The sequence below is a fragment of the Lutra lutra genome, chromosome 5 (assembly GCF_902655055.1).
Source record: "Lutra lutra chromosome 5, mLutLut1.2, whole genome shotgun sequence".
NCBI classification, from domain to species: domain Eukaryota; kingdom Metazoa; phylum Chordata; class Mammalia; order Carnivora; family Mustelidae; genus Lutra; species Lutra lutra.
In genome coordinates this window covers 41,972,345-41,991,220 of record NC_062282.1, presented here as the reverse complement: position 1 = coordinate 41,991,220, position 18,876 = coordinate 41,972,345, and positions in this window count along the sequence as shown.

The window sequence follows — 18,876 nt, the reverse complement described above, 5'->3', positions numbered from 1 at the left end:
AGGGGGTCGGAGTTCTGAGGGTTGCCAGTTGTCAGCCTGGGAACATGAGCAAACTCCCTGGGAGTTTGCTGTGTATGAGAATTTCCTTCCTCTTTCCCAACCCTAGTGTCCCAGGACTGGAGAGGGTGTTCTGAGACTTTCTGGGAACCCCAGTGGGGAAGACACTAGTGCTGGCTCCTGAAGTCCTGTGGTCTGGTGGGAATGGCAGGGGATGGGAGACCATGAGGAATTAAATTGCCTCTTGGGAAAGCTGGGACCCCGATAGACCAAACCTTCATCATTGTGCAAAGGAGGCCCAGGGCCCCAGACTGGAAGGGCCTGTCCCATCACACAGGAGGCCATGATGGTGTAGGACCTTGGATCTGGCTCTCCCCGCTGGGGCACTGTCCCAGTGGTGAGAAATGGCCATCTCTCACCCTACGCCCCCTTTCTCATTATGCTTCCCGTAGATTCCTTAGCATTTTTCCTGCCCAGGGTCTTTGCACTTGTAGTTCTTTCTGCCAAAAAAGCCCTCTCCCCAGAGTTTCCCATAGCTGGCTCCTTCTCCAGCATCTGGTCTCAGCTTAAAATCTCCTCTGGGAGAGGCTTCGCTGCTCACTGTGGTACCCTCTGCCACTCGCCTCGCTCGTTGCCTTGCAGGCTGATTTTATACATTTCTTGGTGTAGGCGGCCCACAGTGCCCTTGGAGAATGGCAAGAAAGCTGTCTTCCGAGGGGCGGCTGCCATAACATGGAAAGAGCCTCTCTGAGGCCCGTGGAGGCCTCCTGCCAGTGGCCAGCCGTGCCCCGTGTCAAGCACTGCCACCTCGTCCCTGCCTTTGTTGCTCAGAGCTTTCCCCTCCGTGGCCAGGTCGGCTGGAACCCAACTACCTCTGTTCACATTCTCCTTCAGTCTCCCAGACCCCTGGCCTGTACCCATCCGCCAGGATTCCTTCCAGTACATGATCTTGTGCCGTCCCGTGTGGGGTGGCTGAGTGTCCCTGAGGTGGGTGGGGTGCTGAACCTGACACTAGCCGTGACCTTCAAAGGCTCCTAATCTGGTAGGAAAATCTTCACCCCTGCCTTGTTCCTTCCGAGGGAAGAATTCGCTTCACGTCAGGAGGCCTGTGCACTTGCTGCCGTCTTTGCCACGTCCTAGCTGGGAGGTCTGGGAGGTCTAACTGCTGCTCTGAACCTCCCTTTCCTCCTCTGTGAAATGGGTCAAGACTGCCCTGTGGTGTTGCCATGGGGGTCAGGTGGAGGAGGGGGGGCACCTGCAGGCCTAGGGGACAGGTCAGGCCAGGCTCTGGAATCAGACTTAGACTATGCTCAGCACTACCTTTGCTGTTTCTGGAGAGGGTGGATGGGGGTGGGCCTGGGAAAGTTATTCCTATCTGTGAACTTTGGCTTTCCTCCTCTGTAGGATGGAGCAAGAACAGTCCTCCCTACCTCCCAGGGTTGGTGTGAAGACAAAACGAGACCCTGCTAGGAAGGGGTTAGGCCAGTGCCGGCTTGTGAGTGAGGGCTCAGGTAGATCTTAGATACTATTTATTAAGGGTTATGATGCCAGACCAACACATGGCAGACCCACCATGCCTTTGATGTCATCCCTTCATTCCCGAACCAAGCACACGGGTTCCATTCACGAGCCCATCCATGGACAGGGAAGATCTCGGACAGGGAAGGGCTTGTGACCCTCCCTTCCCACCCTGGTCACTGTTCGAGTTCAGCGCTCCAAAGCACCACCAACGGATCCCAGGGTAAAGCGAAAAGCAGCCCAATAGAACTATCAAAATTAGGGAAAATCCCCTTTGAAGACTGTGAAACTTAAGTTATGCTTCTGTTCATCCTGCTGCTGTATAAGGATCAAAGATTTTTCCTCAAGACAGGAAAGAAAAACAGTAAAACTACCAGTGTAAGTGGCAGAGAGACCCACCATTTCAGAACCCGAGAACCCCGTGCCTGGCTGAGCAGAGAGTTGGCTGCCTGTGAGCCAGCAGGCTCTGTTACCAGGAAGTCCGTCACCAGGGGTCAGGACAAGGAAATGAAGTGACCTGGAGACAGATCCTAGGACAGGAGGTGTCCCGGCACCGCAATATTTTAGAAGGCTAACCAAAGGCAGCCGTTGGTGACTCAGTCCCTATAAATCTGTCTCAGACATTTTGAAGCCCATTTCTATTTCCTCACATACACTCTCTCGGGAGTTATGAGTGCTTATGTGTATTGACCACTCTGTTGAAGTGGCTTTCTTTCCAGACTGTGGAAAGCAGCCTTGAAATCCCTGCACTCCCAGAGGAAACAGGTCAACGAGACTCGGGCGTGGTGTATGTGAGTAAGGCGTCCCGGGAGGGGAAGGGGGCTTCTGGTTAGGAGGTGGGTATGAGAGTGTGCTTGGTGAGTTGCTGTCCTCAGAGCGGGGGGTGCAGCTAGGGGCGAGGGGGAATCCAGCCAGGATAGTGAAGGGTTTAGACTTAGACCGGAGACTCCTGGGAATTGGAAGAGCTGCCTATCTCTACAGGTGACCAAGGATGAGATTGAGGTGCTACAATGGGGAGCTTCAGGGAGATTGAGTTTGTATCTACATAGGAAGGACTTTTAAGTCATGGAGGTACCCAAGGATGAAATGGGCTAATGAGCTGTCTTGGTAAAGGGATGAGTTCTCTCTCTGTCACTAGAAGAAGGGAAGCAGAGACTGGATGACAAGTCTCTTCCATCCCAGAGATCCTCTGACCCCCAACCTTTCTCTATCCCCCCCCAGTCCCTGACTTCATGCTCATCTGACCCAAAAGGCACGTCTCAGAGGTGATGGGTTAGGAGATAATCATGGATTGAAAAGGGCCATAACCTCTGAGTTCAAAATCAAGGTTCAGATGTTTTCTTTGGTGAGCATAAGACTTTTGTGCCATTGAGTTTGATTCTGAGATGAAAGTACTCGTTAGTGAAGAAATGCTTAGAATTGTAATTAAGTCAATTTCTCAAAAACATCATTTCATAGACAGCTGTCCCCCGGTATTACTGAGGCTAAAAATCTTGGCACAGAAAAAAATATATGGTTATAATCCCATTTTAGTAAAATTATGTGCTACAATGGGATATCACTTCACACCCATTAGGATGGCAATAATAATAATGATAATAGCCCCTAGATACTTCCATACTTGTGCACTGATGTTCACAGCGGCAGTATTCATAACAGCCAAAATGTGAAATACCCACATGTTCCACAAGTGGATGAAAGGATGACTAAAACATGGCACATACACACAATGGAGTATTATTCAACCGTTAAAAAGAACAAAATTCTGGTACTTGCAGCAACATGGATGAACCTTGAACAGATGAGCAAGTGAAATAGCTCAGAATCCAAAGGACAAATGCTGTGTGACTCCACTTCCATGAGATTCTTAGAATAGACAAATTCATTGAGATGGAAAGTAGAATTGTGGTTGCCTGAGCCCGCCGGAGGGCAATGTGGATTTACTGTTAACGAGTATAGATTCTCTGCTTGGGATGATGAGAAAAGTTCTGGAAATGGATAGTGGTGATCGTTGTACAACACTGTGAATGTATTTAATTATGTACTGAAAAATGGTTAAAATGGCCAATTTTATGCTATACATATTTTACCAGAATAAATGATGTGTCCGTTGTTGGGGATAAGAGCGAATGTAGCAGGGTGCCCGCTGGAGGCTAAGTTTGTGTTTTGTCTGTCTCTGAGGCTGCTGCGCAGACCGACTAGGACAGAAAGTCACTGAGGAATGCCTGAGAAGCATGTCTCTGGGAAAGGAAGGAGGGCGAGCTTCCCATTGTCTTGGGAGAAGGAAATACCCAACCTCTTGTCTGGATCACCTGGGAAAACCAGTTGTGGGGAGGGAATGGCCACGTCGCACAACCCTTCCAAACCTCTGCAACCCGCTGGCACATGAATGTTGACGGGATGTGGGACAGGCTTGCGTTGCAGGGCCCTGGGTGCTTGGCTTGGAGCCCTTCCCTGGTCTGGGAGAACATCAGCTTCTACCTTTGTGGCTGCTTTGGGAGTGTGGACTTGATGCACAACTTAGGATATGACTCACCGACACCAGCTTCTGCTGGATATTCATGTCTTTCTACCCCAGTCTGCATACCTGCCTGAGACACCTGTAAGGACTTGGGGCCCCCTGGACGCATGTGAAGAAGGTGGTGAGAGCCTTGGAGAGATAAGCTCTGCCGCTCATCTGATCTCCTGCCGTTACCATCCTTTGGGCCTTGGACATTTGAACCCTTGGGATCAGTTGGGTCACACCGATCAATCACACCTTGAACCATGCAAAGGAACCCCTCCATAACACGTGTGAGTGTGCATGTGATTGCACATGTGTGTGAAAAGGCACGGTTAGATGTCTGAGAGAATTAGGAATTTGAGTGATTTTGCCTTACTTCATTATTGTTTTCTGTATTTGAGATCCCTGATTTATACTGAGCATTTATTGTTTTTCCCTATCAGAAAAAAGGGGAATTATCACTTTTTAAAAGGCATACAACATGGAGATCCTGCAAAAAATTAAAATAGAAATACCATTCGATTGAGTATTCACTACTGGTATTTATCCAAAGAAAAAGAAAACACTAATTGGAAAAGATACATGCACCCCTATGTTTAGGGCAGCATTATCTACAAGAGCCAAGATACAGAAGCAACCCAAGGGTCCCTCCATAGATGAATGAATAAAGAAGTGGTACATTTACACAATGGAGTATTACTCGGCCATAAAAGAAGAATGAGAGCTTGCCATTTGCAACAACATGCAGGGACCTAGAAGGTAGCATGCTAAGTTGAAATAAGCCAGGACTGAGAAAAGACAAAAGCCATGTGATTCCCCCCCAAGCGTGGAATCTATCAAAGCAAAACAAACGAATAAACAAACAGGGGAAACAGACCCATAAGTCTAGAGAACAAAGGGATGGTTGCTAGCTGGGCAGGGTTGGGGGGAAGGGTGAGCAAAACAGGCCAAGAGGAGTGGGAGGTACAGGCTTCCAGTTAGGGAGTGAATAAGTCATGGGGACAAAAGGCATAGCAGAGGGAGTGAGCCTATGTCATTCTAGCAGTGGTGTGCAGTGTGTGGGGACAGACAGTAGCTCCTTCCAAGGTGAGCGCAGCTGAATCACTGGTGGACGCTTGAACTGATGTCCCATTGTATGTCAGTGATACTTCAATTTAAAAAAAAGGCGCACAAGCCTTCACCAATGTATTTTGTGTTACAACTTACAAATGCCGACTAGGCAAAATCAAAAATTGAACAGGATGTGAGTCATCCAGGAGATTAGGACGAGTCAGGGAAACCACTCCTGCTCATTCCAGCAGAAAGGAACTCACCACAGGGAATTAGGCACTCCTGCAGTTAGGAAGGCTGAAGAAGCTTCCAGCATGGCCTGGAAAAAGGACTCAGCTGACGACACCACAGGGCTGTCCCTCCTGCTGCTGTTGGAAGCACCGAGCTCCAAAAGGGCAGCTCCTGGGGGCCGGTCAGCCTGCACAGGTGGGTCAGGTGGTCACCATCTTCCCGAGGAGTTTCACCTCCCCACCCGGGAAGTGGTTCTTCAGGTCACAGAAATGGTGGTCTGTGAAGCAGAGCCCATGGCATGCAGCTCCAGAAGGGCCTGTGTCAAGTTCTTCTCCAGGACCATGCGGGCCTCCGTGGTGTCCTTGCATGTTGGAATGGCTCCTGCAGGTCCGGAAGAGGGCACGGCCAGTGTGCTGACTTTGCATCTTCAAGAGCTCGGTGCCCTTGTACTTTTTCTAGGCCAGCTCATGGAAGTAGTGGCCCACGTCCAGAGCCACATCGTCAGGGTTCGAAGCCGAAGCCTAGAGAGAGGTCGGTGTAGGAGGCCTGCAGGTGCGTGTTGACCCAGCAGTTAATGGAGGCCCCCGTCTTAGTGGAACATTCTAGGAAGCTCATGGCTCATTGGCAATAAGGAGTTAAGCTCAAAATACAGTTTTGGCTGGTCCCAGAGGCAGAGGATGGCTGTGAAGATGGTCCCAAAGATTGTGGCTGGAAAAGAGGTTGGAGGGTGGTAGGAGGCTGAAGAAGAGGCACACTTGGGTCTGTTCTGTCCAAACACTGTTGAAGCAAGAGACAGATCCACGGGCCCATTGGGTGCAATGCCTGTATTCTTTTCTTAGGGCTGCCGTAAGAAAGTACTAGAGCCAGGTGGCTGAACCAACAGCGTATTGTCTCCAAGCCTGGGAGGCTAGAAGTCCAAGAGCAAGGTGCTGGCAGGGCTGGCTCCTTCTGGAGGCTGCAAGGGACAATCTGCTCCTGGCTTCTCGTAGAGGTTCTGGTGGTTTGCTGGCTGTCTTTCATGTTCCTTGGCTTGAGATGCATCAGCCTACTGTCTGCCTTTATGTTCACGTGACATTCTCCCTGTGGGTGTCTGTCTCCAAATTCCACCTTTTCATAAGGACACCAATCAAATTGGATTAAGGTTCACTCTACTCCAGTATGACCTCATCTTAACTAATTACATCAGCAATTGCCAGATAAGGTCAAATTCTGCCACATTGGGGGTTAAAACTCAAACCTATGGATTTGGGGGATTACAACTCAGCACATCCGTGATAGAAAATTGCTGTGGAAAACACGTAGGGTGGTACTTGGCTTCAGCTACAATGAAGAAGCAGAGATAGGACATTCATCTAGAACTCTAGGAGGTCTGGGAAATGTTTCAGCCTATTAGGTTCTGCATTAATGAAGGTACTCTAGGGGTAGGTTGGAATGCTGCTTGGCCAACCCACCATATCCCCCACCTAAATCCAAGATCCTCCACCTGAATTCTCAGTCCTGGTCGTTTTGCAACTGGCAAAATTCACACCACTGAGCCCATGAGCCTGGGGTACTGAAAACAGCACTATCTTAGAAACCAGGAGATGGGAGTCAGACCCTGGCCTTACTGACTTGTTGGGTGACAGCCACAGCTAATCAAACCTACCACCATCCACAATTCACCCAACAAACACTGCAGGGTTCACAGTTATCACCACAACTCCAGAATCTCGGGCCACACACTGGTAAATCTTTTTTCTACAAGACCTATCCACTCAAATTTGCTTCTTTATTCTTTCTATCCTGAGATCTTTAAACAAGATTATTGTCTATTCCCAACCATGATCGATTTCCCGCCACCACCATTTTTCCTTTTTGGGCCCTGGTTATTGTGTGTGTGCGCAGGCCAAGCCCGACATTCTCCTTTGATGACAGGTAAATGATCTAGAAGGCAACAGAGGCAGGAGGTCAAGTTCTCCTCCAAGCTGTGCCACTAACTCGCTGGGCGACTCGGACCCCAGTTTCTCCACTTGTAAGCAGGGTCATTACTATCTGCCCACCTGGCAGAACTTGGGCAGGGTCCCCAGAGCTTTCTTTAGGGGAGGGACTGTGGTGTTTGGGACTGCTCTGTTCCATCCCTAGCCTCAGGGTCTGGGTCTGTGTCTGGTGCTTTCTGTTCTCATGCAAATATAGGTAACTATCGTATCCAAAGTGTTGTGGAAAGGGAACCAGACCATGTGTGGTACAGTTTAGGGTGTTCTCACACAACACTCTTTTATGGCGAGGGATGAAAAAACTCAGCTCTTTAGTGGCTTCAAAACAAACAGGAATTCATTGTTGCATGCGACTGAAAAGTCCACAGGTAGATCAGCTTTAGGCATGGCTGGATCCGGGGACTCAAACAATATTCCTGGAAACTCTCTCATTCTGAGGATGGATCCCGGCAAAGGGAGGAAGGGAAGAATGGAGAGAGAAAGGTGGCGTACAGAGCAAGATGGAGTCACGTCAAGCAGTGACCCAAGAAGCCAAGGGCGTTGTAGCTAAAACCGGATATGCCAAAACCAGCACAGGCTGACCACACTCAGAACCTCTGACCCGCAGAACCAGGGGAGGTCTGCAAAGGCTCAACACTGATTGAATCCTTTTAAAAGGAAGAATTTTTGCAGCAAACCGTCAGAATTCAAGATGCTGACCCTTTCACATCTGACCACATCAAAAAGCAGCTGCCGTCAAGGGCTCTGCCCAGTTGAGGTCTGAGCAGACCCGAGATCCTCCACTGCTCAGACATAGCAAGCAGCACGCTCCGAGAGCTGCCCTGGGCAGACGGAGGCCTCATCCCAGCCGGGCACTCACAGGCTGACTCCCCATTCGGTTCGTTAACTTCCTTGTTGCATCTTGTCTGTTCTGAGACTTTGGATTGTGTTTTGTTTTGTGTGACGTGTAAAAAGCCGAGTTAAATACGTAGTGAAATGTCACGAGTTTGGAATCCCAACCTGCTTATCATTGTGCTAACCTTGCTTTATGACTGAATAAAGCTGACATTGTGAAAAGAAGACACAACTTGTACATGCACTTTCATGGTGTGCTGGCAACAGACGGGTGCTACGAATGCGCCCAGAAATAATGATGCTGTAGAGGACACAGTGCTGAGTGATAGGAGAGGTCTCGGTGAAGCATGGGAGGATTTCAGAAGAGGGTTGAATGAGAGCATTCGTGCGGGCTTTTACTCATTCATCCAGGTCGTCAGCACTAAACTCCCATGCGGGGCTTCGCACTGGACCAGGGCCTGGGGCTCTCAAGGAGCTCACAATGGCTAATGGAGAAGGCAGGGAATTTGGACAGGACTGTGCACAAGGCACGCTTGGAGGTCATAGCCGGTCTGGGAATCTGGGGAGCTTCTTGGAAGCAGGCTGTTGGACTGGAAGAGTGAAAATAGGAAAAGGCATTTGGAACAGAAGGAGCAGCATGAACAAAGGCACTGGGTCTGGGTTCAGAACTGCTCGGAGGCTGACTTACTGGGTGGCACTGGCCACAAGACTTTCCCAAGCTGGGCCTCAGGTTTTCTCTTCGCACAGTAAATGGGCTTGGACAACTTGCTACATAGTCAGGAAGGGGAAATGAATGACAGGCGCTGGTTTGGGGCTGCTCCTCCCTCTACTGGATGAGACCTGACTCACTTCAGGTGGCTTCCCTGGCTTCCTGAAGGCCACACCCCTGGGGCCCAGCCAGAGGCGAGGGAGGGAGCGAAAGGAACACATCCTGAGTAACCTGTATTTACGTTTGAATAGGCGATCTCTGCACTTTTGTGACCATCAGAAAGCTCTAGATGGCATATCATAAAATGTAAGTGCCCCCCAAGCCCACCTTCTCATCTCCCCACACTTCCCCTCCCCAGCGCAAATCTGTTACTGAGTTTTGCTTATCGCGGCGGCAATGGTCTATGCAGATGCTAGCAAGCTCCCTCGCGTGCTGTGTACACATAGGAGCACACTATTCACACTGCTCGGCACCTGCCTTCCTTTCCTTAATCGCGAATCTCGGATACAGCCGCCTATCATTTTGGAGAGGGCTGCCTTGTTCTTTTCAATGGCTGGAGAGGGGCACTTTGTGGATGGGCCCTGCTGCAGGCCATTAGTCCTGTGTGAATGTAGGGGTGAGCCTTTTGAAGGTTCGCAATCCTTTGATAGCATCAACAATGCTGCAAAGCCTGTCCTGGTATGCGGGGTGTTTTTGCATGGGGCGGGAGGGGGGGGGATTCTCTGTCACAAGAAGGCCTAGAGGAGCTGTGGTTGAGCCAAGGTCTTATGTGTTGGTGGTTCTCACATATTGCTCGAGTCCCCCACGCCCCCCCACAGAAGCAGTAACCGGTCTGTCCTCCCTGCAGACAGTCTGGGCCCCCGGGGGGGGGGGGAGGGGGAGGTATGGGACCCTGGGGAGGAGCTCAGGGCCAGCTCCCAAGGGGGGTGAAATCTGGAACCCGAGCAGAGACAGGGCCCGTGAGAAGTCCCTGGGGTAATGACAGTGACACAGGGTCTTGAAAAGCCAGGGGTGAGGTGCGTGCACCCTGCCAGTTGCCCTCCCTCCACCAACAGTTCAGTGAAAGGCCTGCTTACCATTGCAGCCTTGCATTTCCAGGAATGGTGCTCAGGTGATGAAGGAACGGGAGCTAGTGGTGCCCGGTGTGTGTGTGTGTGTGTGTGTGTGTGTGTGTGTGTACAGGAGCTCGAGTTAGGAGCCGGGGCCTTGGAGAAGCAGTTGTGTCAAGTGAGGACTAATCTGGGAGGAACTTAAGTGCCTCTAAAACTCAATGAACGAGGGAGAATTCCCTACACCTGCCAGGAGTGTGGGTAGGGAGCTGAAGCCACTGGATCTGGACATTAAAGAAAAGTGACACTGCGGTGCCTGGGTGGCTCAGTCGGTTAAGTGTCTGCCTCTGGCTCTGGTCATGATCCCAGGGTCCTGGAATCAAGCCCCACATTGGGCTCCCTGCTCAGCGGGGAGCCTGCTTCCCCCTCTCTCTCTGCCTGCCCCTTTGTCTGCTGCTCTGCCTACTTGTGCTCTCTTTCTTTTTTCGGCTTTTTTTTTTTTTTTTAATTTATTTATTTGAGAGACAGAGAGAGAGCATGAGAGGGGAGGTCAGAGGGAGAAGCAGACTCCCCATGGAGCTGGGAGCCCGATGTGGGACTCGATCCCAGGACTCCGGGATCATGACCTGAGCCGAAGGCAGTTGCTTAACCAACTGAGCCACCCAGGCGCCCCTTGTGCTCTCTTTCTATCAAATAAATAAATAAAATCTATAAAAAGAAAAAAGAAAAGTGACAGTGGACAGGGAGAAGGCAGCCACTTGGCTGACGTGCCCAGTGACTGACGTTCTCAGCACCTCTAAGACTGGGTGGTGTCCCCCTGTCCCCCTGCTGTTCGTCCCAGTTTCAGTCTGCCAGAACTGCAGTGTCTCCTTCCCTTGCCTTCCTGTTTTGAAAGGGCATGAGTAAGCAATTTGACCTTGGTTTCTGGGGGACATGAGAAAGGAGGTACTCCTGAAGTGTTTGGTGATGGTGGTGGGGCGGGGGGTTGCTTCCCTGCTGCCGGTCCATCACCAGCTCATCTTTTGACTTGGGCAGTAGAGATCCTGGACCCAACTCCCTGGGGTCTGGGACCATCGGAACAACACTCCTTCCCCAGCACTATTTTTTACCAGACCACCTGCCCCCAACAGCCCCTGCCCTCGACTCTGTCCTGTATTCTGTGGATCCTCCCAAAGATCCCCAAAGCAGGCAGACAGGTGGGACTTTTTGCCCCACTTTGCACAGGAGTAAACCTGGGGTCTAGAGAGCAGCCTCCCAAGGAGGTGCTTCCTGCCCCCCAGCATTGCCTCAGGGAACTTCCTGCCTCCAGGAGGGGATGTGCGAAGAAGCAAAGCCCAAGCTCTCCCACACCAACAGGACCCCAGAGGTGGTGAGCTGACTAAGGGGACATTAGGAGACATGGAGGGTGGACTGGCCCTCTGCGCCTTTCATGCTGTTGACCCCATATTACCAACAGCAAGTCCCACAGAGCTGGGCCATGTTGTTAAGTGTTCTGTAAATGTGTCTGATGGTTATTCTGTGCAAAAGTACTGAGTGAGGGGCTGGAAGTAGGGACAACTCTATGTCACTAAACTCTGTGTCACACCATAGTGGCTGGAAACCAGCACAGCTCTGGAGCCCGTTGGACCTGGGTTTGAATCCAGGATTTACTATAGTTTAATAATGAATTTAGGGGTGCCTGGGTGGCTCAGTGGGTTAAGCCTCTTCCTTCAGCTCAGGTCATGATTTCAGGGTCCTGGGATGGAGCCCCGCATCAGGCTCTCTGCTTAATGAGGAGCCTGCTTCCCCCTCTCTCTCTGCCTGCCTCTGCCTACTTGTGATTTCTCTCTCTCTGTCAAATAAATAAATAAAGTCTTTAAAAAAAGGATGAATTTACTATTTACTTGCTATCTTCGTGTGTCTAAATGTTCAAGCCGCTCAGAATGTGGAAAAATCGGAAAGAATGAGAGGTACTTTTGTTTCCCAACTCAGAAGAGCAAGCAGGAGTCAAAATCCTGGAGGCTGGGGGTCCCCTTACTCTACCCAGAGTTAAGGAGCACTAAGTTCCAAGTCTGGGTCCAGGGAAACCTCAACATTTTTTATCATAATACCCTAGAAGTAAACAACAGTTTTTTAAAAATAAATGTATTTTATTTTATAAGTCGTTTTTCAAAGATTTATTTACTTATTTCAGAGAGAGAAAGAGAGAGCAAGTGAGAGAGCACGGGGTTGGGGGGGAATGGCAGAGGGAGAGGCAGAGAGAGAATGTCAAGCAAACTCCCTGCTGAGCTGGGAGCCGGACGCCGGGCTCGATCTAATGACCCTGAGATCATGACCTGAGCTGAAATCAAGAGTTGGGTGCTTAACTGATAGAGCCACCCAGCTGCACCTTAAGTAAGTTGTTTTTTTAAAGATAAATCTCTATAAATTCTGTGAAGTACTATTTTATGAATATATCATATTCTCTTAGAAATAAAAAATTGAAATGAGAGGAGAGAGAAGTAAAAATAGAAGACCCTAATATTTTCCCTGAGCTTTGAATGACTCCGCATGGTGGAAACCATGAACCTAGCTTTAAGATAGCACAGGCCTGGGCTGTCCAGGGGACTTAGAAGGGGGTGTGTGTGTGTGTGCATGTGTGCATGAGCCCGTGCGCTAACTCAGAACTGAGGCGCTGGGACATTTGGGACAAGGTGAGGATTTGGGGGGTTTCCTGCATGGTGGGGGCCTGGGCTGCGCTTGCAATGGAGGCCTGAGTGAGGAGGAAAGTGTGTCTATATTGTAGGTGGGCTGGACATTTCGTGTCTTGGCCTGGGAGCAGCGTGGCAAGATCCTTGTACCCCGACTTGGGCTGCATTAGTGCTGGGGGGACTTTCCCTTTCCCCACCCCCAGAGCCCCCTTAGATAACCCCCTTGCCTCCTTAGATGGTGAGCTTAATCAGAGGGACTTAGTTACATATTATATTATATTGTTAGTTATATATAACATGAGGGACTTCTCTTTTACTTCTATCTTTGCTAATTTCTATCTGTGTTAAGGGAATAAGTATATTCATATAATAGTATTTTACAGAATTTATAAAGATTTATTTAAAAAAATAACGCCTGGGTGGCTCAGTGGGTTAAAGCCTCTGCCTTTGGCTCAGGTCATGATCTCAGGGTCCTAGGATCGAGCCCCGCATCGGGCTCTCTGCTCTGCGAGGAGCCTGCTTCCCTCTCTCTCTGCCTGCCTCTCTGCCTACTTGTGATCTCTCTCTGTCAAATAAATAAATAAAATCTTTAAAAAAAAAATAACTTACTGAAAGTCAGGTTATTTATTCATATAAGCAAGGAGCTCGAGCAGCCTCTAGCCCATGTCCCCCGGCTAAGAGTGCTAAGAATGACCTGCTGTTGCAGGGGTTCAGTTTGACAGAGCACGGAACAGTAATGGGACCCCTGTTCCACCTGCTTGCCCTTGAGCTCATTCATATTCGTAGTCCCTGTATGAAAGGGTCATGGGCCCAGCACGCTTCCGCTGCGCTACTCTGCTTGAAAGGGTTATGGTAATGGTTATTGGAGATAATTTTCAACTGGGAGCACCTGGCTGGGGGGATTAGGGAAAAATTAATGCCCCTAGGCCTTGGCTTAAATTCACCTTACTTATCATCTCTCCCTTTGCCACTGAGACCTCTCCCTGCCTCCTAGCCTCCGCCCTGCCTCTGTCTCCCCCCGCTGACGCTTCTGGGGGCGGAGGCTGATCCAAGCCTTCGTAAACCATTCAGGACTGTTAAACAAATCCTATAATTAGAAGCCAGGTTTCCTAAACGAAGTGAAAAATGTAACGTTACCCTTTGTTTGTTCACTGGATGCTCAACGCAAGTCCCATGACCCAGAGGAGCTGTGACTTCGGGTTTTCAAGAAGCCTTAATAAGGTAATGTTTATAAAGTTAACTTCACAGCTCTACTGGAGCACAACTCCATGAAATGAAGACAAGCCGTAATTCCAAGGAGGTTCTACTCTCACCACCCCTCCATCCCAGCGGTGAGGAATGTTGTCCCCTTGTCCTCTTCTGTGGTGTGTGGAAAGGCCCAAGACTGGGACTCAGGGCAGTGGGTTCAGGCCTCAACTCTGACACTGAATGGCTGTGTGACCTTGTGTCAGTCTCCTTCCATCTCTGAACTTGTGTTTCCCCATCTATAAAAGAGAGGAGCTGATGAGACTTGCTTATTCTATGTCTCTTCTAACCTGGATAGTCTACGGTTTGATTTCCGTGTCTCTCCACCATTGGGTTTTATCTGAAGCAAGGATTCGTCTCCAAATTTGACCTCCCTTCTCTGGACTTTCCAAAAGGTCTTGGTATAATGAACCTTGGGAAGAGAATAAATCTAGTTTGGGATTGGCAAGACTTGTAGATACACCTTTCCTGCCTCAGCTTTGAACCCTCAAGCTCCTCCCTCAGGAAGTGAAATGCATGACAAAAAATGTGAAAATGACCCGTGGAAGGAAGAAGAACTCAACTCTTCCAAGGAATTCACGCTGGCCAAGATGGGGAACAGTGGAAAGAACAGGGGGTTGTGCTCTCTGGAGATGGTAGCCCCTTGTAAGTTAACAACTTATTATGGTAGCGTCATAACAGCTGACATTCTTGGAGTTCTTGCCATGAACCAGACCCTGCGCTGAGGGCTTACATCCATCCTCTCAGTTAACCTCACAGTAAATCTGTGACTTAGGTATTTTCTCATTGTCTTCATTTTACAGATAAGAAACTGACACTTAGGGGCACCTGGGTGGCTCAGTTGGTTAAGCGTCTGCCTCTGGCTCAGGTCATGATCCCAGGGTCCTCGGATGGACACCCAGTCGGGTTCCCTGCTCAGCGGGGAGCCTGCTTCTTCCTCTGCCTGCCCCTCCCCTGCTTGTGCTCTTTCTCTGTCAAATAAATAAATAAAATCTCGAAAAAAAAAAAAGAAACTGACACTAAGAGAGGAAAGAATGTGCTGGAAGGAAATAAATGGTTGCAAAGACTCCAGAACCTATTCTTGACTCCTGTCAATGCACTGATCCTGTTGGGGTACTTGTGGAAGCGTCCATCACTCTGGGTCACCGAGCGATTCTGATGAGCAGAGCACACTCTGACAGCCTACGTGGGACTTGTGACAGAGGCGAGAAGGACACCTTTGCTGGAGTGAGCCTCTGAGGTCTGGGGGTTGCTTGTTACTGTAGCACAATGTGGCACATCCTGACTGACACTGCTTGTCATAGGGCAGAAGGAGCAGCTTTGTTCTGTATGTTCTCAAAGAACAAATTTGTCTTCAGCAGATGGAGGGAGCAGGGGGGGTTGACATTTAAATCAAGCAAAGCCTAATAAGAGACTTGGGAACATTTGCTAGGAGTATCCTTGAGAAGCCAGCAAAAGGACTGTAAAAATCCTGCTGATCCTGAGGTTTGAAGAAACAGTCTAAAACATGCAAAGGTTTGTAGGGTATTCTGGAAAGATAGTGTCAGAGCTAGGCCTGGGGTCGAGTTAACGGGATAGAATGCAGTGGAATCCCAATATGGAAGACAAACACTGTGGACATAGCTATGTAATCACCAGACTGAGGAGCCAAACAATTCCAGTTTTTCCAAGAGCGCCCTACTGGGGGAGAGAGAGACTGGGGTCAGCCCCACCCTAGAATTCTCTCCAGAGCTGACTCAGAAAACATGTCTGCCTGGCACAAAGCCCTCTCGCCAGACACATCTCCCTTCAAGGTAGGCTTCTTCACAGAGCACAGTCTGGCCACGTCAGAGAGAATTTGGGTGGACTTTGGTCCTCTGTGTATACTCCTACTGACCTGGGGCGCCCACCTCTAACCACTGCCTTGTTCCAAAGCTTATGCCCTAAATTGGGGCAAAGGTTAGGCTGGTGGCCAAAAGTGGCCTCGGGATCCAGGCCTTCATCCTAAGCTCTGCCCCTTTTCTCTATGCTTCCCTTCCCTGGGCCTGTTTCCTCTTCTATAAAAATCTTTATATTAACATGGGGTTGCTACAAAAGGAGTAAATAAAGTCAAGGATGTAAAGGGCTTTGTAAACTGTAGAGTACTATTCACACACAAAAGCTATCACTCTTACCACCAGGCAATTATTAGCAGCTTCTGACTGGATCCTAAGGCTGCATCACCACCATCTCCCGGGGCCAGAGACCTGGCCTTGGGTTTGCGTTAATAATTTGTCTTAAAACATTTTTAAAAAGTTTGCTTATTTTTCTAGTAAGCTCTACACCCAACATGGGACTCGAATTCATGACCCTGAGATCAAGAGTCGCACTCTCTTCTGATTGAGCCAGCCAGGTGCCCCCTTGACATTATCTTCTAACATTAGGACAGTTTGGAAGGCTTCTTTCCTGGGAACCAGATTTTGGATGTGGTTGGATTCCCCACCAGCCATTTCTTCTTCCCTCACAAATACAATTTTTATGAGAACCGAACTTTCAACAGAAATTTGGCAAGATGGGGCGCCTGGGTGGCTCAGTGGGTTAAGCCGCTGCCTTCGGCTCAGGTCATGATCTCAGAGTCCTGGGATCGAGTCCCGCATCGGGCTCTCTGCTCAGCAGGGAGCCTGCTTCCTCCTGTCTCTCTGCCTGCCTCTCTGCCTGCTTGTGATCTCTCTCTGTCAAATAAATAAATAAATAAATAAATAAATAAATAAATAAATAAAAGAAAGAAATTTGGCAAGATGTTACATTCTGGAGACATTGTACCTTCTTCCACATGCTCTGAGAGCTGAGGTCGTGGGCTCCAGCCATGCTCACAGATGCAGGAGGTATAGGAGACTGAGAGGAGGGGCACCCAGACACAGTCCCTAAGCCTGGTCCTGAAATCTCAGTATTGTTGTATCCACCATCCTCTTTTGGAACATAAGCTCGGAACTGTCTTGGCTGTTCAGTGCTGTATGCCCAGTGCTGAGCATGGTATCTGCCACATTACGTATTTGTGAAGAAGGGAGTGGACCCTCTTCAAGGACTCTCAAGGCTCTTTACGGCCCCTACCGTAAGGTCACAGCTCATAGAAACTTCTAGAGAATCCTGGGCACAATATTCAAATTCCCACCTGGGCAGTTTCTCATTACCCTCAGGAACAGGTTCCTACCACACAGACGGGAGGTTCAGACCTCCTTCTGCAGGAGCCCTAGGAGCCTGTACATTTCTGAGGCTGGTTTCTGGGTGGGGAGGCAGGTTGGGGACAGAGGCCTTGGCTACAGCCATTAAGGCTCCTTGCTTGCCGAAGGGCAGTGGGATAGGCCTCACTGCCTGTTCCCCAAGTGGTAGGTACTGGGGAGCTCCTCTTGTGCCTCCGTAAGTCCTGCCCTGGTCACAGCTGCCCCCAGGCTCCTGAGTCAGGCCCTGAGAAGCATGTGGGTGAGTAGGCCACATTCGCAGTCTGCAGGGGGCTCCAGAACGTGCACATGTAAGAGCCCATCCACAAAATCGCACTCACACAGACACCAAAACAAACACAATGAAAACATGGCTCTTTGAGCCAGTGACAGAAGCCAATATGTGAGGCAGACTCTGATAAGTACCATGCCTTTCAGCTGTGTTTGGGGAGCAGGCCTTTGACCCCAAGCTATGAAGGAATTCCCCTCTCCATCCTGCGTCCCCTGGAGGATTCCTCTTGTATAAACAGCCAGGAGGCACCAACCTCTTTCTCTCCCACCTCCCCCCAAAGCCAGCCTTCTTCCGCTACCAGCTCTGGGCTCTGGAGGTCTGAAGAGAACATTTCTCATGCTGTACCCTTTTCCTGCTTCTGCTGGAGGATCGGGCCTCCCACCCAGAACAGACACAGCCCCAACCAGCAGGAGGAGGGCCTGACAGCTTTCAGGGAAAAGTCAGGACTCTGGATCTTGTAAGTCCAGACGTCCTATAAACTCTGACCAAAGGATAAACATCCCCTGGGACTGAGGGGAGGATGTGCCGGTGGGCCGGGGGCCCGGCGCCTCTGTCTGCCCCGGGGACAGGCTGTTTAGCCCATATTTCTCACAGGCCTCTTCGGGCTCCTTCCTGTTCCAGGTCTGGACAAGCGGAGGCAGGCAGGACAACCCCACCTGGGAACCCGGGGCCTTAGACATAGGAGACTCAGACCTCTCAGGGCTGGAGGGGAACTTCTAAAAATCAACAAGCCCAGGCCTTTCTACTTTTTATTTTTATTTTTTTTAAGTAGGTTCCATGCCCCAGTGTGGGGCTGGAGCTCATGACCATGAGATCAAGAGTTGCACAGTCTACTGACTGAGCCAGCCAAGCATCCCCCACCTTTTCCTCTTCTTAAATCTCCCTCATACCACTCCCAATGGGTCTTTGGCCCTCTACTAAAAACAACTCTGCCAAAGGGGAGCTCACTTTTTCCCAGGGCAGTTCATTTTATGACTGGGACTCTGACAGTTAAAAAGTTCTAAAAGAGCTGACCAGAATTGTTCTTTGTGAAATGGACTAAGCAAGAACAAAGAATAACAGAATGTACAACAGAATGATAGCGGGGCCGTTCACTGAGCACCACGCCGTGCCAGGCACGTTACCTGCATTATCTTGTTAACCCCCTCCTTTCCAGGAGGACACACACAGGCTCAGAGAAGTTAGATCACTTGCCCAAGGGAACCCAGCTGTTGCGTGCCAGGGCTAGGGGTTCAGGTCACTCTGGTTCAAAATCCATGCTTTAAATATTAGTCTATACTGTTTTTCCACCATCAGAAAGCAAATATAGCATACACACCCACAAAAATACCATACACAAGACATAGGCACACACAAAACCAACCAAATGACAATAAAAACAGCCAAAATTCGCCAAATATTAAGTAACAATTGTAGGCCAGGAAAATCATAATTTTTAAAAATCTTTATTTTAAAATTTATTTTATTTATCTGAGAAAGAGAGAGAGAGAGCACAAATAGAGTGGCAGGCAGGGGGAGAGGGAGAAGCAGGATCCCTGCTCAGCAGGGATCCCGATGCGGGGCTTGATCCCAGGACCCTGAGATCATGACCTGAGCTGAAGGCAGCCGCTTAACTGACTGAGCCACCCAG